The sequence below is a fragment of the Camelus dromedarius genome, chromosome 1, assembly GCF_036321535.1.
Source record: "Camelus dromedarius isolate mCamDro1 chromosome 1, mCamDro1.pat, whole genome shotgun sequence".
NCBI lineage: Eukaryota > Metazoa > Chordata > Mammalia > Artiodactyla > Camelidae > Camelus > Camelus dromedarius.
Genome location: NC_087436.1, coordinates 19691499 through 19715870, shown reverse-complemented (window position 1 = coordinate 19715870; position 24372 = coordinate 19691499). Strand labels below are relative to the sequence as shown.

Sequence of the window (24372 nt, the reverse complement as noted above, 5' to 3'; positions counted from 1 at the left end):
ATGAACACATTCTCTAAGACAGTCAAGAAAGCTGATTGGACTGATCAAATGTCCATGTGATTTGAATCCAGATGAGGAAATATGCACACATATACGTCATTCTAATGAGCACTGTTGGGAATTATGGATACACTTTCTATGCAAGAAGCTTAGACCACATCCATCATTAGACGACATTAGAATCATTAAATTCAAATGATTTTGCTTACCTTTCAATAAATGCAGTCCAATCCACTGACTTCTTCCTGTTCTTTCAGTACCATCTTTAAGTATAATCCAAAAGGTTTTCTTTTGTTTGTTTTTTCCCAAATTCAATGATTTCCATTGGTTTCAAGTGAATAATCAGGATCTTTTGGTACAATCAAAATAAACTTATTTTTAGTAATTTTAATTTAGCTGAGATAAAGAAGCTTTTGGCCTCATTCTCATCACCCTATCCTGATTTTAGCTGTTTTTTTTTTTAAGTTGACTTTTTAAAGATGCTATACAAAAAAAAAAAAGTAGGAGAAACTAAAAGTGAGTTGAACACGACTACATTTGTTTGACCACTGGTGTAATTTTTTATATTAACTTTATGGTTTCAGTGTTAAAAGAACATGAAACACTTTTACAATCAGGAAGGAAGAGATGATGTAAAATCAGGCTCAGAGCAGTGGCTTCTTCAATTCCTACTCTGTGCAAAAATTCAACTGTTAATAAAATGAAATCAGTCCAAAAGCTGATGGGGACTGAACTGACAGGCCCACTTTCTGGCTCGTTGGCATTCAATTCAAATAATGTTGCAACAATTCAAAGGATGTGTTTTTATTTTTGTGTGTGCGTGTTTAATCACAGGCCAATGTCTTTAACTTAGTATGTAATGAGGACTCACAAAAAAAATAAGACCAAGTTCAACACCCAGTAGGAAAAAAAGGGCTTAAAAATATAAACAGTGCATGGAAAAAAAAGTAATTTTAAACCTGCGAAGATATTTTCAACATTGATAAAAGGATAAAATCATGAGATGCAATTTTTAACACCTTTATTGTGGTATGGTTCCTGTACAGTAATTTACAGAAGGGGTAAATTGGGAATTCGAAAATTGCACCTCTTGGGGAGTGATGGAAATGTTAGCTATCCTGATTGTGGTAGTGCTTTCATTGGTTTCATTGGTTTTATTCTATCAAAATTCATCAAATTGTACATTTGAAATATGTGTAGTTTACTGTAAAGGGTGTGCTTTTAAAGTCTTCAGAAAGGTGCTTTCTTGAAGTTTCATCAAAGCTTTATATTTGACTTTATATGTTATCCTGGGACATACAGCTACATTGAGGTACAAACTTCATCTCTACCAGTTCTCCGTGTAGTTGTCACTTACTAGGTCCTGCATCTGATGACCCACTATCTCTGTTACTAAGTGTTAATTTTCACCTGAATCTCCCTTAATTTTCTCCTAGGCTGTTTATCACTAGGCAATTAGAAGGCAAATAGACTGCTGTCTATTGCCAGCAGTAGAGGGAAGCAAGGGTAGTCTATGCTAACATCCATTCAGAACCCTTCACAAAGTCTTTCTTATCCTAATGTTGTCAAGTTTCTCTTTTCCACACTAAAAGTGGGGTGTTACTGAGCTGTCCGCCAATGGGGAGGACCGATATGTAATTGACAAGAGGATAGGGTTGATGGCTACCTATGCTGTGGGCCCGCTGGACGTACTTGCTGCAGAGAGGGTTGATTCCCTGGGGTGGCTGGGGCATCAAGGACAAGCAGGAAGAGGAGAGAGCAGTTATCAGCATCCACCCTGAGCAGTCCCCAGTGTGATTAACCTGGAAACCATGTAGTGGCTCTGATTTCTATGTATCTGCCCAAAGTACACAGCTTGAAAGTCACTCTAATCAAGACACAGCTTTTTGGATAAAAAACCATCTTGCACCCCAACTGGCAGATAATAGCTATATCTTTTGAAAGTCAATAACCTTGCCCCTTCCTGCTCCTCCTCAGACCCACACCTTCCTTGTCTTTTCAGCTATATGGGGCATTTAAAAATAAACCCAACTCGGGGCTGCAGCAGTCACAAGGATACCATCTTCCCTCTCTCCCTGGCACAGGATCTCTGCACAATATTTGATATTTCTGGCCTGAAATCCTTCTCCCACTCCGATCTGACGTGCACACTGGTTCTTCAGCATGTCTGCACTCATACCCATCAATTAGCATGGCGGGCTGCCCACTTCAACAAGGTGTGGAGCCAATTTCAACACGGCAACGTGCCAATCCCATCCTGGCTCAGACAGGGACTGAAGCAAGCGACACAGCTTGTCCACGAAGCTCCTTCCTGGAGGACAGCGCTGCCAAAGCAAGACCTGTGTTTCTCTCCAGGGAGCTGTCGCCACGGAACTCTTTAATCACCGTGTACCTTTCTCTCTCTGTTCTTTCTCTTAGAAAGGAAATCCGCGTTATTGGATACTATGGATCCAGGATCCTCCTTTTAAAGGGAAAAATTCTCTTGTCCAAGCAGAAAATAGAAATATGGGTGTTACCAAGCATGGAAGGGCACAGTGAGGAGCCATCCTTCCTCCCCGAAGCTCAGAACTGCCCTGACAGTCAGAAAGGCATGATCACAGACAGACAGCAAAGCCCTCTGTGTGCTGGCATTGGGGCCTAGAAAACGTGGCTCTGGGGGTGTTAGAGAAGAGAGAAACACTATTGTCAAAGTACCATAGAGTGGGCCTTTCCCAAGAAGCTCGCCCCTTGGCGCATGGAGGAAGGCCCCAAATGAATGAAGATGCTAAAGGAATGGAAGAAACAGGCGGACTATTGGAGTGGGAGGAGGAAGATAACCTCTCTTTAGTTTACATAATGTATGAATGAAGAGGATCTATGAAACTTTGCTCTTACCCCCTGCCCCCCAAAAAGACATAAACACCCTCCCCATGTAGGAACGGTCCTCAAGGTGGAATGAAACTTTTCAAAAGTGAGACAAGTTCAGGGACGTGGCCCTGGAGTCATCTGGATACAGGAAAACACAGGTAATAATATTAAGAATGTTCTCTCTTTTAGTGGGGAGGTTTGCTTTATGCATTTTTTTATTTAACTATATTTTCTCATTTTTCCCTGAAATAAATGCATGATTGCTTTTTCTTAATAAGAAAAAAATAATAAAAACCTCACTTCAGAAAAATAAGACAGCAAGGTATAAAAATGAGATAAACTATAGCCAAAGGAATTTAGGAGACAGGAGCAAAGGTTGCTAGGCATTTTTTGGTAGGTAAAGGCAGTCAAATAAAAGAAAGATTGGCCAAAAGGAGGAATTGCTAATGAAATGCAGGAAGATTTCCTAGAGCTTGCCCCAGTGTTGTGGGTCTGTCATAGGGCAGAAATAACAAAGCACACATTCACAGAGATGAATGAAAAGTGGGGACTTGTGGCAGCTGACTGGGCTCAGGAGTGTTTCAGGTTAAACTCGGTAAATATTCCCCATTGCAAACCTTGTGCATCAAGAGCTGTCTGAGCCTCCACTCTGGGTGCTGCTGGTGCTCTGGGCCCCAGATGCCCCAAGTGGGCTGTGCTCTGGGGCCCTGAGTCAGTCAGCAGTTGGGTTGGAGCCGCGCAGACAGGCTGACAGCAGCTGGTGGTGACAGATTCAGGAATTTGGCCTGGGGTTGTTCAACACAGGCATTATTAAAATCTAAATTATATAAACTTGCAATTAAACATATTACAAACAAAAGCAATAAATACCCAGAACTCATCACGTCCTAATTATTTTACTATGATGTATGTTCGTAATGTTTCCTCGCCTCTATTGAATCAGTATAGTGAAAAGATTATGTGAGGGGGGCCAAAGTCTGTCTATCTTCTCCCAGCTCCGTGTTTAATGATGTCACTTTAGTAGCCAGAAATGGGCCATGCTGGGAATGTTCACACCGTGAACATAAGCAAGTTCTACACATTTGGGCTTTTATTTATTTCTTTTCCAGAGAGCTGGTTGTTCAAATGTGTCAGTTCCCTGCCGCTTGAAATCTACAAAAGCCAAGCTTCCCTGTTCTGTAATAAAGTTACTGGCCTCCTTCACAGCACCTTCTACATTATTTGGCTACATTTTCCCAAAGCTGAGGTTTGCTTTGGATTTCCAGAGCCCCAGAAAGGTTGTGACAAAGGTCCTTTGAGTCTTTTCTCTCTCCCGAGGACTCCGGCACCAGGGTGATGTTGGAGTGGGATGGAGGGAGAGAATGACACCAAACATCCTTGCAACTCCCTCCCTCTGAACCTGAGGGGTTGTCCCTGGGCCACACATCTTCCCCAGCAGGCTCCTCAGGCCCCCGGGGTACACCCACACTGCCACCAACCCTCAAGTTCTGCTGAGCCTCAAAGCTCCCCACATGAGGGCTGAAGGGAGGGTCAGGTTGCAGTAATGCCAATGGGAGCAAAAGAGAGAAAAAAAACAAAAAACAGGGCAGATCTGAAAAGAAGAAGGAAATAGTGATGCTTTATGTCTCATAAGTTACAGGTGATGAAAGAGAAGATTGAGGCAAAGTTAATTCACTTTTACATCCTTTGGCCCCAGGAGGAACCATCAGGGTTACAGAGAAGGACAAATTCTGTCAGGAACTCAGACCCGAGAGGACAACGGTTCAATTTGCAATCTTAAGAACAAGGGGTGACAGTGATCAAGGTGTGGAGGTGATAATAATGTCTTGAAATACTTCAAAAAAAATTTAATACTCTAGAGTTTAAATGTCCATTTGGTTTGATAGCATTTCTTTTGCTCCTTATCTTGGCCTCTAGGGCGTCTGGCGGTTGGATAGCGCTGGCCATGACCTCTATGAAATATCCTCCTCCCTCCGCTTTCGTGTAGGTTTCAGGGAGAGAGGGAGGGTGAGATTTATTTTTAAAAATTGGCTCACAGGATTGTATGGGCTGGAAAATCTGAAATTTGCAGGACAGGCCAGCAGGCTGGAAACTCAGGCAGGAGCTCCCTGTTAGTCTTGAGGCAGAATTCCTTCTTCGTCAGGAAAACTTAATCTTTGCTCTTAAGACCTTCAGCTGACGAAAGTATTATCTTTCTGTATTATCCAGCGTGATCGATCTCCTTTACTTCAAGTCAACTGATTAGAAAGGTTAATCACATCTACAGAATGCCTTCATGGCAACATCTAGACCAGTGTTTGACCAAACAACTGGGCACCACAGCCTCACCAAGACGACATCAAATTGACCATCAACAGTCTCTAAGCAAGATCGTTCTCCTAACCGTTGGGGTTCTTCCCCCAAAGTCTCTGTTCCCCCAAAAGGGGAAGGCCTCAGGTCTTGTCTTGCCCGAAAGACAAGAATTCAGATAGGAGACAAAAGTGTTGTGTCGCGGAAGTTTTTTGTTTGTTTGTTTTTAAGCGAAAGTACACGTTCAAGAGCTAATCCAAGAGAGGACAGTAGCCTGGTATTTCTTGGTCCTTCTGTCTTATACCCTCGCTTAGGGGTGGCCTCTTGATTGATTGACAGCTTTTGCCCCAGAGTGCTTAATCATTCCTGTCCCCTTTTGTACATGTCCTTACCCATGATGCACACAGAGAAGCCCACGGTGCGAGGGGGGAGGACCTAAACCGCAATGCTAACTATATTACAATGAGCATTGGGTCTTGTCTGGTTAGGTCCTTGTTGCAATCACAGCCATCCAGTCCCAACCGGTTTCTTGCCGGCACTCATTTAAAGGAAGTAAAGCCCCTTATGCTGAAGGCAGGCAAAAATGTCATCTGGACCATCCTCCCTCTCCTCCACTTTATCTCCCTGGGGCCCCCACTTATCTAACTGCCTATCTCTTTCTAGCCTCTTCTGCTGGATCTCTTTTAAATGTTGATATTCTCCAGGATCCATCTAAGTTTGGGGTACAGTTTTTAAGAGTTAAAAGAAATTCTGTAAATGTATAAATGGACCTAGAACTGTGGAAAGCACATAATCTACTCAAGTAAATGGTGAAACTTAAGACATGGTTTTATTTGTTCTGAGGCAGCATAGTTTTCACTGGGATAGAAAATTAAAATAAGGAATCAGAATAAGGCACTGTTCGTTCTCCTTAAATGTTTTGGATATGACAGGTCTAGAGTCTCTCAAGTTTCATCTTCAGCACTCTTCTCTTCCCATTCAACATTATTTCTTTGGGAATCTTATCCATATCCAGGCCTCAGTGACACCAACACGCCAGTGTCTCCAAAATGATGCTCCAAGGGACGTTATGTTCCATGTTCAAATAAGGTTGAGAAATGCCAGCTATAAACCTCTTGTTTGTGGAGATTTGCAGTACATCTCACTAAACTAAAGGCCCTGTGAGGTCCTGCAGTAACAGGGAAACACGGCTCAGAATCTGCATTACGAGCCCAGCCCCGTCCCTCATGTTCAGAGCGGTGTTTCCAGCTGCTTACTGTATATTACACTTAGACATCCCATGACATTCAAAGTTAACATGACCAAAACTGACGTTATTTTGCCTGACTCAAAGTGTCTCCTCTTATGTCCCTTTTCTCCTGTAATTCTTATCTTTTCCCATAGTTGGTACCTAGGTCGTCAAAAACGAAAAACAACAAAACAAAACAAAACCTGCAAGACCAGGCAGACTTTTTTTGTCCCCTGAGTGTTCCTCATTTGCCAGTTTATTTACTTAGATCTGTTACATCTACCTTCTCAGACTATCTAATGTGCACCCCCTGCTCCACCCAAGCTGCTCCAGCCTCAGCTCCACCCGCCATCTTCCCTTTTTCTGTAACAATAACCCCCTCACTGCTTCTGCTGCTTCCCAGAAGGATGGTCTTAAAACAGAAAATGATGATGTTACTTTCACGGTCAGCATCCGTGAGTGGCTCCTTGCTGACTCCGGGCTATGTCACAACTCTCGTCTTGGATGGAGTTGCATGCTTCATTTAAGATGAAGGGCTAACATTTTCCTAGATCCTCCTGAGTGATTTAAAGAAAACTCCTCTACCTTCCTGGAGATGTGACTCTGTTGGATTTGAAAAGGCCTCGACAGTATTCAAGCGATGTTTGGGAAGTAGAAAAGTTAAGGAGCATTATTGATGTCTAACTTTTTGTTTGTTTGTTTTTTGATCCTTTGTTTCTGACCATGGAAAACTGAGAGGCAACTGTTTAGGGAATCACTAGGTCAAATAGTCTGAATCAGGTTGTTGACTGGTTTGGGAAAATGCAATATTTAACACCATAACTACAGTGAACTTCCCCACAGATCAAAAATTTCTGGCTGCTTTTTTAAAAAATGACATTGTAAAAGCTTCTAATGATACAAGATGGTGCAATATGAAAAAGAGCAGGTTTCAAATTAAAAGTTTCACCTTTACACCCTCAAGTGGCAAAACTAGTATACTTCTCTACACAAGGAAACAAAAATTCTGGGGGAATACATCCCAGACTATTAATAGAGTTTATCTCGAGGGAAAGTAAATCGGTCTTTTTCATATACTTCTACCTGTTTAATTGTGCTTTCTAACATGTCTATGATGAATATGAATTATTTTTGTAGTAAGAAAAAAAGTGTGGTTTTAAAAAAATTCTTGAAAAATCTTGGCAGCTTTCTAGACTGACCAGTCTTAGTCTACTTATGTCCAAGATGACCTCGATTTGCCTCTTTTCCTCATCCCTCAGTTTTGTTTTCCTTCCAGAAAGAAACAGCATGTCAATTGAAAATAGTCAACAGTGTGCTTTCAGTGCCCATCCGTGTGGTCTGGCGTTCAACATGTTTTCCAGGCGGAGGTAGCACAACCCAATGATGATGACAACCCTTCGAAGAAAACCCTAGCTTCTCAGTCTGGGAATTTTAAAGTAAGAGTTGCAAACTGGCTTTATCTCAAATTAGATGAAGTCTGCATACTGAGATGCATAATAACAATTTAAAGACCTCTTATCTAAGCTACATTTACTATGTATTTGGACTTATTTATATATGCAATCCAATCTGATATCCTAGATATTTTATCATTTCTGCATGGATTTACCTCACCTCTCTTTTTTTTTTTTATAAGTGGTCTTATTATGGCTGGAATGCTTCATGATTTTTTTAAAGAGATTTCAAGTTTATGTACCTAAAATGTTAGTTTTTCTTTACCTTACTTGGAGGAGATGAGTGTATGTCTTTATTTTCATGTTTTTATTTAAAACACTTTCTCTTTCAATATGCTGAAACTAAAGTAATTCTGAGTATATTACACATGGCTCTTAAGATTTTATCTTCATCCTAAGAATTAATTTTAAAACAAATTAAGTTGCTATAATGCTGATTCTAATATCTGAGGGAAAAAAAGTCCACATTTAATTCAATTAGGGTGACTGTCTTATTTCACTACTTGGTTTAATAAATTTAACAAAAGTCAAAATACATACTTTAAAAATTTCTGAAATAAGTTGAAGTCTTTTCTCCTCTGGAGGATCACAGCACAGAACTCTTTTTACTCCTCCACATAACACACTCACACTAAATATAGTTCTCCGGCGTCTGATAATTTAGTGCCCCCAACGTTCAATAAACATGGTAATTTAAAACACGCAACATAGAGAAATGTGGTGTTAGTTCTTAAGGACAATGCTATCCGATCGAACGTTCGGTGATGATGGGAAATTCCTGTGTCTGTGCTGTCAAGACCGCAGCCCCTAGCCACATGTGGCTAGTGTGACCAAGGAGCTGAATTGTAAATTTTACTGAATTTTAATGAATTCAAATTTAAATAGCCACACGTCACTAGTAGCCACCGATGGAACGGCACAGCTCTAACGTTATAATCATTTGAATTATGTCCAGATAAAAGTACTCCTGGATATTTGCCACGTAGTAATGTTCCTTTTGCCTTAATAAAATCAACATTGGGACTTGCCTGATTTCCCAAAAAGAGTAAATTAGCTGTTTTCATTACCTCTTTCCTTCTAATTCTTCCCCGGCAGATGGTAGGAAATGAGAGCTTCATGTATTTCCTCTGGGAATGCCTTGGCATTTCACTCCATCCCAGTAATTGTCTGGTGGGGCCCTGGGGGCTCCCCGATGAACCTCAGACAATTAAAAACTGAAGTCCTTTATTTTCTACTTATAGGAGCACAGTGAGCCAACAGTAAAACTTTTATTTTTGTATTTGACTAAAGAGTATTTACTAGTAATCTACTAACAATTACCAGGGCTTACTTTTGTGGACCTAGGGGTGATAATTAATTACATTCCTGTCCCCACCTATATTCTTTAGGGTCCCAATAGGAACAGAAGGCATGTTCAAACCTGTAATTAGAGAGTTTTAAAAAGGACACTTCACAAATGTGTTAAAGGAAACCTACACGGAGTGGTGGGTATCCCAGGGTCAGCAGCAGAAGTGAGCTCCTGGACCAGGTAGGGCAAAGGAGGAGGTGGTTTTGGAACCATGTGAGAGATGTTTGGAGAAGATTGTTTGACAGGAGCTGTGCTCTTTGTCAAGAGGACACAGCCAACAGTGGCAAACTTACTCTTATCTTTTTTTTTTTTTTTTTGGCAGGGGGAGGTAACTAGGTTTATTTAATTACTTTTTTATTTGTTTGTTTACTTGTTGTTGGAGGAGGTACCGGTGATTGAACCCAGGACCTCATGCTTCCTAAGCATGCACTCTACAGCTTGAGCTATACCCTGCCATCCCCCTCAAACTTACTCCTATCTTATCCTCTGATCTCTTGGTGCATTCTATTGGCTAAATCATCTGAAAGCTAGAAAACTGGGGAACCTCTCGATATAGTGTCTAAAGGCAGCCTTCCAGAGCTCAGACAGGTGGGCGAACATGGGAGAGGCGACAGAAAATATCCACTACTCCTCCCAAGTTTAGAACCAACTGAAAGAGGCACAGATGGCTCTAAATCAACCACGAGAAACTAGATGGGTAGAAAAACATCTGCCTTATGACTTATGAAAGCTGGATTGAATGACAATGCTTAGATGTGTGCGTCGGACCAAATTAATGCATCTTCCCAGATTCACTCAACCTCCCCTGCTGTCAGTGGAGAGGCCTGCTCAGCTCCACTGTCACACAAGTTAACCAGCACCAGTTTCTTGGCTCCTCTAGGTTAAGGGCTGGCTGAAGAATGACCCAGCCTGCCTCCCACTGCAAGGGCTACCCAAACTTTACCATCAAGGCCTGGAGGTTCTGGATCCTCCCACCTACTTCTGGACTCAGATGGAGGACCATGCGGTGGATTGTGGGATATGACTTCCCCAGCAACCACCTTGGAGGAAGGGGGACAAAGTGACACAACGCAGGGGTGTGGGGTTGCCAGCTCATGTGGCAAACGTTGACAGAGAAAGACAACAGACAACACAGCAGTGAGGAACTAGCAGATGCAGTCTTCTTTCTTCTCCCCAGCAGATTACTCTGAACTGGTTTTTTCCAAACATCACATCTAGAGACTGAAATGTTCAAATAACCGGTTGTGTTTTCTTGTGTTAACCAGCCAGCTCCGTCAAGTACCAGCTTATATTTGCTGTCCCTCTTTCCCTGCCTGTGGACTGCGGTTAAGACGGCTGCCTATTCTTCATTATTCTTTCCACTGAGAAATAGAATTTAATTTCCCCTCCTTTTGCATCTACACTGGCCTTCGGGACTTGCTTGAATAGTAGAATGTAGTGGAAGCGACCTTCTTGGACTTCCGAGGCAAATGTTGTAACAAGTCTTGCAACTTCTGCCTGGTTCTCCCGGAGTGCTTTTCCTGAAGATGCTCTCTCGGGATACTGAGCCACGGTGCTGAGAGAAGCCCAAGCCCCTTAGGGAATCCACGTGTCAGTGGCCTCTGCTGAGCTCCCAGCCGGGAGTCAGCGTCAATTACCAGCTATTCCAGACCACGTGAGTGGAGAAGCCATCTTGATAGCGGGTGGTCTGTCTCAGCCACCCAAACTGATCAGAGGTGAACCACTCAGTCCCATCTTTCCCAGATGCCTCACAAAACCAGGGCAGAATAAAATGATTCGTTTCAGCTGTCAGGTTCTTGGGTAGCTTGTTATATAGCAATGGAAAACTGGAGCACTTCCCCTCAATGGATTGTTCTCAGAAGCTGTAGCACAGATATGCCTCATATGATCAAGCGACTGCCTGTGCTTCCCTGCGAAGCTGTGGCCAGCTCAGTCATGGGCCACCTTCTATTTGCTGTCCCTCCTTCCCTGCCTTTCTTCCCTTTTTTCTTGACTCTGGCTGTCCTCGCATTACACGACCAGTAAATAAAGCGTTCACACACAGCCTTTGCCTCAGGCTTTGTTTACTGAGAAAGTCAACAGAAGAAGTGTCCTAGAAAGAAGACCCTCAGAATGAGATTTTGGGACTGATTTTGTATTTGACTGTCTGAAAACAATCAGGTAAGTGGGGATGGTAATAGCCCTGAGAAGTGACTTCACAATTTCTAACTCTTTTATTTGTGGTTGACTGGGATGGAGATTGGGTGGACGGCAAAACTTTGGAACATCAGGGAGCTACCATGTTTGATCAGTGAGGGGCAACATAACGAGGGGTGAGGGGCTGCTTTTGAGACATTTGAGGTTTTGATAAAAGAAGATGATCATTGTAAATCAACGGGACTTCAATAAAAAATAAAAATGTATAAAAAACAAACAAAAATGTCTAAGGCAAAACCACCCTGCCAGACACTCTGATCTTACTGTATTAAAGCTTGAATTAAAAAAAATGATAGGCTAAGGTAGCTATTACTGATTTAAGTCATGCTCTCAAAGCCAGAGGACCTACGGAACGGCTTTAAATGAGGCTGGCATCTCCTGCACCTGGAAGGCATCGGTACTGAAAATCAGTGCAGGGTGGCAGGGCTGTGAAGAAAACTGACTGTGCAGACTCAACAGGTCTCCTAGGTCATGGTCAGGGCCTTGATAGGGAAAGAGTGGGAAACTGAAACCTAGGATGAAGACGCTGGAGTAGACACGCCGGAATCTCCCTGGCTGGCAGAAACAGTTTGTTTCTCCTTGTCAAGGGTGAAGACCTCCCCCGCCGCCCTTGCCTGGGGAGAGTGCGATGATGTTACCAGAAGCAAGAGCCTCCCCAAATCAGGCTTGTTCTCAAGTTTGCCTCAAGACCCACCCTGACCTTCCCTTGCCGCCCTCCCCAGGCAAATACTAAGGGAGTACAAGCCCTGATGGGAAGACAGAGCCTACTTGCCGAAGGAAAGGTCTGACCTGATGAAATGTGCTGGCTGGAACTGTGCGAACACCGTGGGTGAGGATCTGGAGATTACCTGACAGGCAGAGGAGGCAGACAGAGGCTAGAGAATGGACGGATAGACACCTACCTGTGATTCAGGATTCAGTGTTCTGGCCAGGACACATGGAGCTGGTCCTTACACACTACTGCAACGGCTCCTTCAGGTCTAGTCACCGTGACGGCCTAAAGGAGATGATGTGGATATATTGGAACTTCTTCGACCTTAGTTTAGATAAGAGAGTCAGAAGTCTTAAGGAGGTGGGAGTATGAGAATGGCTTCACGTTTTAAGACCTACCACCTGACTACGTTTCCCAGAAGGCCTCCTTTTCCGAGGCAATAAGGAATGCCGGGGGTGGAAATGGTGGGAATGATGGGGGGGTTGGGAGGGAGTGGGTACGAGCATCTTTGAGAAGTTCAGGGTTGGTTGCCTTCTGTAGGCCAGATTTACCAAACCAGAATATCTGCATTAATATGCCCCCTGATTTTCTTGTGCACATCAGAGTTTGAGAGTCACTGGGTTAGAGGAGCAGGCATTTGGGGTAGTGGTCGCCATTAATGTTTGAATGGGTCCACATTTTTACGTCTGATTCGTCATTCAGAGCTCACTGGCCCATGGACCTGTGGCCACACGTAGCCTTTTAGAGCTGGAAGAATGATCCTTTGAGCCAATCACAAAGGAAAAAATTTCCATTACAAACTATATATAGAATGTCATTTTATATATTCTGAAGCCCACAAATAAGATTTTAATGCAAGATACACGACTAATATGTTTTAATAATTTATTTAATCACCCAACATTTAAATAATTTTATTTTAATTATTTAATTACCCAATAAATAAAATTAACTGATTAAGATTAAATTAATATTTCATTTAAATTTAATTTAATTGTTTTAATACTGATACTGGCAGTGAAAGGGGCTAGCATTCACTAAGGGCTTAGCTATGCTTTAGACATGGTGGTCAGTGATTTTTATTGATGAGTTCAATTAATTCTTACAGAAACTGTGAGGTAGGTAAAATGATACTTCCAGCTTCACATATAATGAAACTGAGGCCTAAAGAAATTAGGTAACTTTTCCAAATCCTATAACTTGTAAGTGGCAGAGACAGAATACAGCCCAGGACAGCCTGCCCAAGCTCATAACCACTGTTTCACTGCAGTAAAATTAATTAGATAATAACATATTTTTTAAAATTATAGTCTTTTGTGATATTGGTCAGTTCTGACCCTTGCCTTTACTGTTTGGCTCTTTTACACAATAAATCTTTGATACTTAATTTTGAGTGTGTAGATGGCTGGATGTGCCTACGTTTAATTAAAGAGAAGTACATTTAATTGCACTGGCAAATTTTAAACGCTCGGCTATCCTCTGAGCTGGCAAAACCTTCTAAGTTCTTCAGTTAACCCTTGTACTTCCAGATATTTTGCTTAATGAATAAAAGTTTATTTAAATAGTGAAAGCGTCCCCAGTTTTGGAATATCAGGATTTTCCTTGAGATCAACGCACCGACCTGGTTCTCTGCTGCAGTAGAGGGTGCTTTTGGAATTTCACAGGACCTGGCTTGCAGGAGGCCCCTTCCCACCTTCCCCAGGTCCACTGGATTTGGCAACATAGCAGTTATCAGATGATTTGCTAAAAATCCCTCCTGCTCCGTCAGGAGTGAGTAGCAGTATTAATCAGAGGGCTTAGGGCAAGGACAGCTGAATACCAGTCTCTGAGAATGGAAAGCTCTTTTCAAAACCAGAAGCAATATTTTCTATACAAAATGCTAAACCTTGAAGACCTCATTTGCAAATAAAAGACTGCAAGTTTCTGGCATTCTCTCACTTTCGTTTCTCCAGGCACAATAATCAAGCACCCTGTGAATAACAGCGTGGCTGTCAATATCACTTTCAAGTTTCGGGACTTCAGGGTAGGAGAGAAGGGAGAGAAAAGGTGGTCAACAGGCAACCCAGCTTTCATTTTAACACTCCCCAGAGGATTTTCATTACCCTTTCAGTATCAAGCCTTACCTTTTCCTTTCTCAAGGTCAGCTCTGTCTAGACAGTTCCTGCCTTCAGCTTCCTCCTGCAGCTAACGCACACTCACAGCAGGCTTGTGCCCACGACCTCGCCATGCGCCCCTGCCCCTCAATCGGGAAGAGTCCCTTCCTCCTGTCTTACTTGTGACCTTTCTCTAGGTTAGAAGTTCTCTACCGCAGCCAGGTCAGCCCTATAACGGCGGGAGGGCACTGCAGAAGGCAGCTTCTCCCTCATTAGAAGTGACATCACTGTACATGAAAGACATCATATCTCCTTTCATATTAAAATGCCTGTCAGCTCTCCTGCTCAAAGGTTGTAAATCTGCCAGAGTGGCCTGAGCTTGGGGAGTTTTCATTATGAAAATATGAAGATAAGCACTCTGTTTTCCTGTCAAAGGGAAAGAGGCAAGGCTTCCGGTAATGACATTACTTTAGAAAATAAATATACATTTTCTTTACTGAGTATTGTAGAAGCACATTTGGAAAAGATAGCTCCCCTTTTTTCAAGTTTTAAAAATTCAGGCTTATAAAGCGGGCTGGCATAGCTCAGATAGGAAATACAGCTGGAGTAAGATTTATTAATGCACGCGTTTCACACTTGCTCTTAGAGTAAATCATGAGACATTCTCAATGATTTTAGCCCTTCATTTTCTTGTTGTCCACTCTAGAAAGTGACAAAAAAAAAATACTTCACCCACCAATCACCTATAATTCACAAATGAAGTAGTCGTTGTGTTGGATTTGAGATTTTTCTTAACATTTTTCAACACTATTGCCAAATCATCACCTGCTAGTAGAATTTGCCTGACAGCCTGTCTCCTACACAGGGATAGAGAAGGTGAGTTTAGGGGAAAGGAGTCGGGAGGGATACACTAAGAGTTGGGATTAGCAGATGCAAACTAGTCTGTACAGAATAGATCAACAAGGTCCTACTGTGTAGCACAGGGAACCACGTTCAATATCTTGTAATAGCCACAGTGAAAAAGAACATGGGAAAGTATACACATATATAAAACAGAATCACTGTGCTGTACACCAGAAACTCACACAACTTTGTAAACCAACTATACTTTAATGAAAAAAAGAGAGAGAAAAAGGTGACTTTAAGGAGTCATATCGCTGGAAGGTGGAAGTCCATTGCTATGTAACCACACAAAAAAAGAGAAATATGATTGAGGAATCTACAGCTCTTTCCATAATCTATTGCCTCTGTGAGTCTTTAGATTTCAAATTAACCCCTTCCAGGCAGAGATAGTTGGATTTTTTGAAAAGTCTTACAACCAGAGACCTAAATTAAACCCTTAAACCCTGCTGGCTTCAGGGAGTGGTTGCTGTCTGTGAGGCAAACCAGTGATTCTCAATTTAGTTTATAGGATCATCTCTGAAGTTCATTCTTAATTGGTAGTTTGTGAAGAGGAACCGAGATTTCAGAGACAGTAACTTATCTCTGCAGAAGTGACCATCAAGACCAGGGTGGGCTTCTTCAGGGCATCCCAGTAAGTGAAAAATGTAACACAGTTGCACCGGACGGTCAGCTCACTCTGTGGAGTCAGAAAGACTCAGAGAACTCAGCCTCTCAAAGCCGACAAATCAAGAACTTTTCATAGGATGGGATTAACTCCTTTTTCATTCATAAAAGGCTAAAGTACAAATATCTCTATATTCATCCCACTGACAGACGAAGTGAAATGACACAAGGCTTCCTCTCTTGCTTTTGACACAACGCTGTAGATTGTACGTGATGCTGTGAAATGATTTTATGGAGGGAGTTTATCTGTAATTCAGTAAGTCTAGGCCCTATGACTTGCAGCTTTCTATGGATTAATTCAAATGAGAATAGCCACACTCAACAAGCCCAGGAAAGGCTTGGATATGTAACAAACTATCCAATTACCAGAAGCAAAAGAGGAAAATTTCCAGGGAGGTGGCTGGAGCCCAGACACCCCTCTGTACCTGTTTGCTGTGCTCTGCGCAGTGTATCCCAGCTGCCGCCTTGCCTGCGGGGCCTGCACTGTGGCTTTCTCAGTGGAGGGGGAAGTCTAGGTGAGATCAGTCAACGATTGCAGGTACCTAGACATAAAACTAAGCCAGGGAACAGGCTCTGGAGTTTCTAGTGGCAAAGAATCGCTTCGGCAATGTTGTCAGAGAAGGAACTTGGGGCACTCAGCTATCTAGCGGGGTGAAGCCATGTAACTTATCAACAAAATTCTCAAGGGGAAATTTCATCCTTTCTCCACCTACCCCCTCCCTTAAAAAATCTAGACCATGTTACAAAAGTTAACAACTTAACAACCAATAGCTGTGTGTCAAAGCTGATGGCAGGTGCCCTCAAGAACAAAAGGTCAGTTTAGACTACATCACCCGGAAAATTACCTAAGGGGAGCCTGGGCCACGGGAAATCGCAATTCAAAATGAAACCAAATCTTCATTCAGCATCAGATCCAATGAGCATTTAAGGGAATCCCTGCCTTTATGATCGTTCTGTTGAAGGAGATGGCAAAGGTCTTTTGGGGATTTCTCGGCTTAGGCTTAGGGCTAGGATGCTTTCCTTCCTAGCTGTCTGCAGGCACCCTGTACTCTGTGTGGGAGATGTTGGTTGCTGGTTCCTTCTGGAATTGTTACCGAATGTAAGTTGGTGTGCCTGACACACAGTGTGGCCAGACAAACCAAAAACCTCGAAGTCTGGAGCAGAGAAAGGTTTATTGCAGGGCTGAGCAAGGAGGACAGGATGGTCCATGCCCAAAAAAACCCCAAATTTCTCGAAGAGTTTCATCAAAGCCTACTTAACGGCCAAGTGAAGGAGACGGTTGCAAGGTACATGATCAGCTCGTGCACAGTCCTCTGATTGGCTGATGTGGAGGTAACGGGGCGGTCAATACTATCAACCCTGGGCACCAGAAGGTCTGGGTGCCACATGTTCATGCTGATCAAGTCGTTAATTTCTCACATTTGGTGGTGGTTTTTAGCACCTGAAAAACTCAGGAAATATGCATGAGGAACTATTATCTGGGTACTTCAGAGAGGAGCTGCAGCAGAGGATACGGGGGAGGGGTCTGTCCTGGGAAGGCCCCACAGGGTCCTGCTCAGTTACAAAGTCACCATCAGATGCTCACAGAAAACGGGCCAGTGCCTGAGCCACTTCCTACCACTGAACATAGCCAGGCACTAGAGTGGCTTTGGATGTGTCCAGGACACCTGGGACCATGTAGCACAGGCAGGCGGTGGTGACTTATCTGCTGGAGTCACTAACCTAGCCAGAAACGTCGTGTGCTCGGACCCCACGAGTTTGAGACCAATGTCAGCCTTTGTCAAACAAACACGAGGAGCCCAGTATCCCCAAGGCCATGAAGGGCTGACTTAGCCACTCCAAGCTGGTTTCCCTTGTAAGGACCTTTACCGTTTTTCCCTAGAGCCAAAAAGTAAATAGGATTGAAACCTCGTGGCCCTCCAGATGTCTTCCTAAAGACATCTTTGGTAAACGAAACCACAGCTGAGAGAGGACAGGCCACTGCAGTGGGCATCACTGCATGCGAAGGAGGTCAAGTTGCCTTTGCCCTTCTGCTCCCAGATCTTTATTGCCTGTGGCCAGAGGCAAAAACTTGTGACCCTACCAGTGACCCTATATAGAAACCCCAGCACAGTAAAGTCCGCTACATTGAATCTAATTCGGGTACATAATAAGAAACAGTTTTGCAAACAGTTTTTTAGAAGAAGAAAAAGTTGCTTTCCCATTTAGTTGAAATTCTGCAGACAGCTTTAAAATCTTAGACAAGGAGGCCAGGGTCCCAGGCTCAATTTATATAAAGGCGAGTCAGTTCACTGAGGTGCAAAGTCTTAAGTTCTACCTCCGTTCTGTAACTATCCTCTGCCAATGTGCCATTTTATAAGTACTTTTCATCAGTCAGAAGAGGGGGTTGCTGATAAACAGGAATGAATCAGCACAGACCGTATCAGCTCGATAAGAAGCATGAGTTGTGAAGCGTGAGTTGTAAACATGTTTCATGGGCAAAGACATTTCTAGTTACGTGGCAGATTGTATTTCTCAAAGAGAAATATGATGTATGTATAAGATGATACTTAGGAGTATCTTTGACACTCCTCCTGTTGAGGGGAGGAGTCTGCCTTAAAAGTGGAGGTGCTTTGTGACTCTTTGGACCAACAGAATACAGCAGAAGAGACTCCATGTGACTTCCGAGGCTGGTTCATTAAAGTCTTTGGCTTTGTTTGCTGGAACACTCACTCAAACCGTCTTTAACCACACTGTAAGTTGTCTTGTTACTGAAGCTGCCATGCTGTGAGGAAGCACAAGTAACCCATGCAGAGATGCCATTCTAGCATGGCCCCGTGACCACACGCATAGAAAGGGAGACACCTCGCTAATGCCCAGCTGCATAATAAGCCCACTGTTCCAGCCACCATCTGACTGCAACCTTGAGAGAGACCCTGATCCAGAAACACCCTGATCTGCCCAAAATTCTCACCCACAGAGACTGTGGGATATAATAAAATGATTGCTATTTAAATAACTAGGTTTTGGGGTGATTTGTTATGAAACAATAGACAGCAGAAAAGAGCTTAGTTATTTGGCCCCTGATTACATTGGTATTTGTGCAATTTAAAAGAAATTAAAGTAGTTGGAGATAATGGACTCTGCCTAGGTTCAAATCCCAGATCCATAACCGTATGACCTTGGGAAGATCACCTTTCTTGGCCTCAGTCAACTCATTTACAGATTGGAGGCGACAACTGTGGTAACTTCACAGGGTCTGTGTGAGGATTCAATTCATTCATATTCATTAAATGCATACAACAGTACCTAACAAATAATAAGTTTTAGCAAATAGCAGCCGAATTCCAAGTTGTGTTGGAGCCTGAAGCGTATACAAGTTGGTTTCTCTTTAAACCCAAATACACAAAATTACAAATACTAGAAACACTCAGGGTTAGGCATGTGTCAGGTGCTAGGGACCTAATAGAATCGAGGCATTTTCCCTGCCTTCTAGAAACTTCTATTCCACAAGTGAAGGCAGAAAAATAAACAGACATTTACAAGTGAGTCAGATTATTTTTGAAAACAGCTGTCTTTGGGCACTCTCATTTATTTTGAAAGGAGTATAAATTGGCTTTCCTGGAGAGAAATGGGGTAATAACTATAGCAAAATATCCTTTAAAATGTGAAAATCATTGCAAATATATAGTGACTCTCCACTGGGAGATTTATCTAAGGAAACAGATAAGCATTCACAAAATCACCACACACACACATATTTAAATATATGTTGTTACTGTAGCAAAGAATTTAAAATACATGGTTGTTTAATAATGCAAGGATTAACTAAATTGTGGCTGAGGATTACGTGTTACTCAAATGATTTTCTATTCACTGACATGTAAAGATCTTCACTAAGTGTAATTAAATGAGGAAAAAAAGATTATATAACAGTGAGCATTATACTCAGTAAGAGAACGAAAGGGACGGCGATGATGGCCGTGGCCCAGAGAGTTCCGTCCTCGTGCTGTTTTGCTTGGAGTGGTAAAATAACTGGCAAAATTTGAGTTTTTTCTCTTTTATTTGTAATTTATCTGCAGAAAACACATTTTCATATTTATGTTTTTAAACAAGTAAAGAAGCTTTTAGAAAAGAATGACTACACTTCACCCAGGGTAATAAACCTGATCGCATTTGCCCTCACTTCTTGGTCCACCTTCAATACAAACACATATTGAGTAAACCATCAGTTTTTCCAGACTTGGAATCACCTTCTGGCTTGGACTGAGACGTGTTGGAAGAGTAGGTAAAGGGCAAGTTTGCGAGCCAGGACAGGACGTGAGCTAAGGAGACACATACTTTCTGGAAGACCGCTTGTCCCTCCAAATCCAGATCCACGGGTGGAGCATAACTACGATCTAAAGTGTGGGCATAAAATGCTAATGGTATTGATAGAAAATAACACATCATCTCTGTGGTTTCATTGGATCGATTTCCTTGGAAGTAATCAGGTGTGTTCATCTCCATTGTCTTTGCTGCTCTCACCTTCACGGCAGCTGCCACTATGCGAACTGTCTGAGGTAGGTGGTGATGGTGAGGGCCCTTCATTTTTCAGGGATGGAATAAGAGGCTTAAATATTTGGGCTTATAAATATTTCGAGCATACAAGTGAAATAAATTTTATCCCACATCACTCTTACGTCCTTCTTCCCTCACCCCATCTTTTTTTGTTGTTGTTGCAAACAGGTCCTATTTTATTCCTTGATGTGAATGAGATGAACAGAGTCAAATGTAATCTACTCTTAACCCCATACAACAGGAAGGCTAGTCAGTTAGGCTGCTCTGCTCCTTTGGGCAAGTGGGCACCTCTCCATCTGGGAAAGCCATTGCACCTAGAGAAACCTGCACTCTCTCCTCATACCTGGCACTGATGCCAACATTTCATGAGATTTATTCCTTTAAGCTATTAAAGAACTCCACCTTATTAAAATGCACATGAGCAAAATCGCATATTGGACCTGCTATTATCACCTGATCAGAAATGAATTTATAAGGTCTCTGCCATGATGACATTTCACTGAAAAACCGGGGAAGAGACCAAAAGCACAGGAATTATCTTAGAGGATACTTAGAAGGTAGACGTTGGAACCCACAGCCAAGGCTCAGTGCCATGCGGACACTTGGGAGGAACACACCGGTAAGAATTCCAGTGTTGTCAGGGCATGAGACCAGAATGAGGAGCAGCTCAGCAGGGAAACTCTGGGAAGACACCAAGGACAACAACTTTCTTCAAACAGCTCTTCCCTTGGTGCTTGTTATCCACATGGGAGGCTAAAGGCGCCATCTTAGAGGCTCAGTTTCCCCTGCTGAGAGGCCAGGCTCATCCCTTCCTCACACACCTTCTCTACAGAAACCTTGCTTCTGGTGTGTCTTACAGTGGATGTCCTTTTTATTCTGTGGCACAAGGTCTGACTTGCCATGGCCCTCTCAGACTGAGGGTGGGTGAGCTATGGGGACCTACCTCATCATTGCCACCATTATAACGATCCTTGCAAATCCCTGTCAGATGCAAATATTCAGCTGTAGTACTGGCATTCGTCTTGCAAATGGCCAAAGGAGGAAAATAATCCCTGCCTGAGTTTTGTTCAGCAGTTGTTCCCAGACAAAAGTTTCACTCTTCCTACCATGACACTCTGTGCAGGGTTTGTGTGAAATTCACAGCCTCGTACTTTGTCAATAATATCTCTAAGTTAGGCGAATGCTCTGGGGGCAACAGAAAGTTGCCAGTGGTTTAGGAATAAAGGAACTTCAAAGATGGAATGAGGCCATGCACAGCCAAGGCTTCCTCGGCTCCAGCGAGTGGAGACTAATAAAATATTATTCTTTAAAATACATACATACATCTTAAGAATACAAAAGTCACCTGCCTTTCTATTTTGAAAGAGCAACCAATTTTCTCTATAATAGGTTTCCTCCAGAATCTCTTTCTCTCTTGATTTTTGAATTTTTATCAGTGTACTATTAAATTTTGCTGACAATAAAATATTCTCAAAATATCTTCTTAAGGTATTTGGGGTCGGGGAGTTGGGTCCCATAAGACTCTAGTTTTCCTTCATGTGTATTTAGGGAGTAACCTATGTGCTGAAGGCAGAACTCGTGTGTTCTCTGTCTAGCTAAGAAAGTGAAAAGTTAAGTTTCAGTGAAGGTTCTGAGATCTTTGTTGCCGCTGAATAGGAATGGATGCAAAAGGTCAGCTTTGGAAGAAATCATTACTTTCAGGCATATAATCATGAAATGATGAAGAAATGTTGATTAATTAATGGTGTGATTGCGAAATGGGAGAAAAAGTTTCCAAAAGTGTTCAGATTCTGATCCTTGTAGAGTTCACATCAAGGAAATTCACTTACCTTCATATTTTAAAATTTATTTAAGCTGTGATTCTCAGAGGATCTTATTTCTGGGACCAACTGAGTATGCAATCGGTGGCCCTGTGTTCATCTATGTATAATTAGGAGTCCTTTCCTTTGCCAGGCACTGAACAAATACATAAAAATTAAAAAGAGAACAAGGTGTTGTTTAGATACAAAGTTAGAATGGACCCATAGTCTAGCAAATGCCTCTATTAATTATTCACTACCTCCCCCACCCAGTATGATTAGAGTAACATTCACCTTGGCTCTGGACTCAGTCGGAAGCTGTGACTGCCCTCACCATGTTTTGTGTCCTCTGCAACCCACGTGTCTCCATTCTCCAGCATAAATCAGAAAGCCATGCTTCTCCTTGGCAGGAAGTATTCTTCTCAGCTGAGCTTTTTAGAAGACCCTGGAGGACAGAGGGTATTATTCTTTGCTCTAGTTACAATTGATGAAGATGGATGTTGGTTCCCCAAATTCTGTTGGGGACAGTTATGAAAAGAGGACAATGCTGTATGTTTTGAGGCAGCTGATCATTCTCTCGGTGTGGGTGACTTTCTAGAAATGTGTCCAGACGTTGCTGCAGGCTTTGTCACAACAGAAACACCTAGGTAGTCTCTGTTTCTGAGTGTTTTAGGTAACAACAGATGTGCTTCTCATTGCAGTGCCTTTAGCGACTGCAGAGACATCCATCTCTCCTGATGTTAGAGACAGAAAAAGCCAACTCCTTAAGTAAAACAAAATTGAGAGCAAAGCGCTAATGGTAATATATTGGTAGTTTCCAGCTACGTTATGTTCACTAATCTGACTGTGATAAAACAGCTTCTAATGTGAAAAGTTACAGAGAGGTAACATCCAGTCTTAAATTTTTGTTTTCTCCTTGGATTGAAGGCCTGAGGTGCCGGAGTTGTTCTTGAACTTGACCCTACAAGTTTATAACATGTTGCATTTTAACTACAGCACAGTGCTTGTGGGAGACACCTTTACACCAAAAAAAGCATGTGGATTTGATAACCCTCCTTGGAAATCAAGGACATCTCTTTTTTGGCTGTCAACATTTTTTTTTTTTTTTGACAGTCTAAAGAGAAAGCACTGGCCCAATTCATTAATGTTTTGGAATGAATTTAGTTATGATGTATCATAATAGAAATGGATTGTGGGGGGGTGGTTTTGGTAGTTGAAAAGATCAACATTTTCACATTATCAGTTAAAATCACATTAGTAAGAAATATTTTGAAAATTGACTTTAAATAAACTTGGTGGCAGGTATTCAAGCAGAGAAAACACCTCACAGATGTAGGAGTGCACTTTTAAGAATTAGAAGAACCACATACCTTGGAAATTATTTGGTGACATCTAAAATATTCCTAACTTTTTATACATTGTACTTTATTTATGTGAGCTGGCCATCCAGTTTTAATTAGTTTCGCTGCGGTAGAATTAGCTTGAAGTCGATTCATTCCCCTGCAAGATGAATAGCATCCTTATGTACCACAGATTTCCAACACCAACTATAATTCACAAAAGCCCAATACAACTCTTTTCTTTGTAGCTGGGTAACCATTTATGTTTGAGGTGAAGATGTTAATATGGAAATTTTGTGAGCTGGGAAAGAGGACGAACGTTATCATTCTAATTTATGACCTTTCATATACGGCCAAATGTAAAGGCAACTTCAATTGTTTTATATCTCAGGGCCAGCACATAGCAGATGTATGAAATTTGGAGTGTCAGACATAAACTTTTATTACCGAATTATAAATAATTTCTCCCACTTACAATGTTCACCTTTCAAGTTCATCTTGATTAAAATACAAGGGCAGCGTTGCACCGATTTCCCTGCATTTTACAGCCAAGAGAGGTTTTCTAGAGTTCACAGTGGAGCAGAAAGCATCACAGCATTTGGGAGCTTTTCCTCATAGGAGTTCAGACCCTGCGCCCAATGTGATCACAGTAACGTCCACCCTGGCTCTGGACTCAGCCGGAAGTTGTGACTGTGATTCAAGTTTTACCAAAATGATGGCCAATGAAGTCTGAACCTTTATTTAAACATCTCAAGTGTTATCTCTGAAACCAAGTGCCCACGATGTAGAATATCCCGTCTTTTGGTAAAAATAAAAGGCACCACTGCCTTTGCTGAGGAATTTGCCCATTAGTCCGTAAATTTATATTACTTCTCAGAAGATACTCAACAACTATTCTTTCTTCTTGTTTTCTTTAACGAGTAAGTTTCACATCCTATAATAAAAGGTAGATGACAGCGGT

General features: G+C 42.2%; 1 long non-coding RNA gene across 1 annotated transcript; it reads right to left on the bottom strand.

Moving 5' to 3' along the window:
- Positions 1 to 237: 237 nt before the first annotated feature.
- LOC135322076 (uncharacterized) lies at positions 238 to 14370 on the bottom strand. Its single transcript, XR_010382390.1, has 3 exons — positions 14198 to 14370; positions 12265 to 12359; positions 238 to 349 (listed from the first exon to the last, which is right to left on the bottom strand). It is a non-coding gene; the product is annotated as an uncharacterized LOC135322076 (long non-coding RNA).
- Positions 14371 to 24372: the final 10002 nt, after the last annotated feature.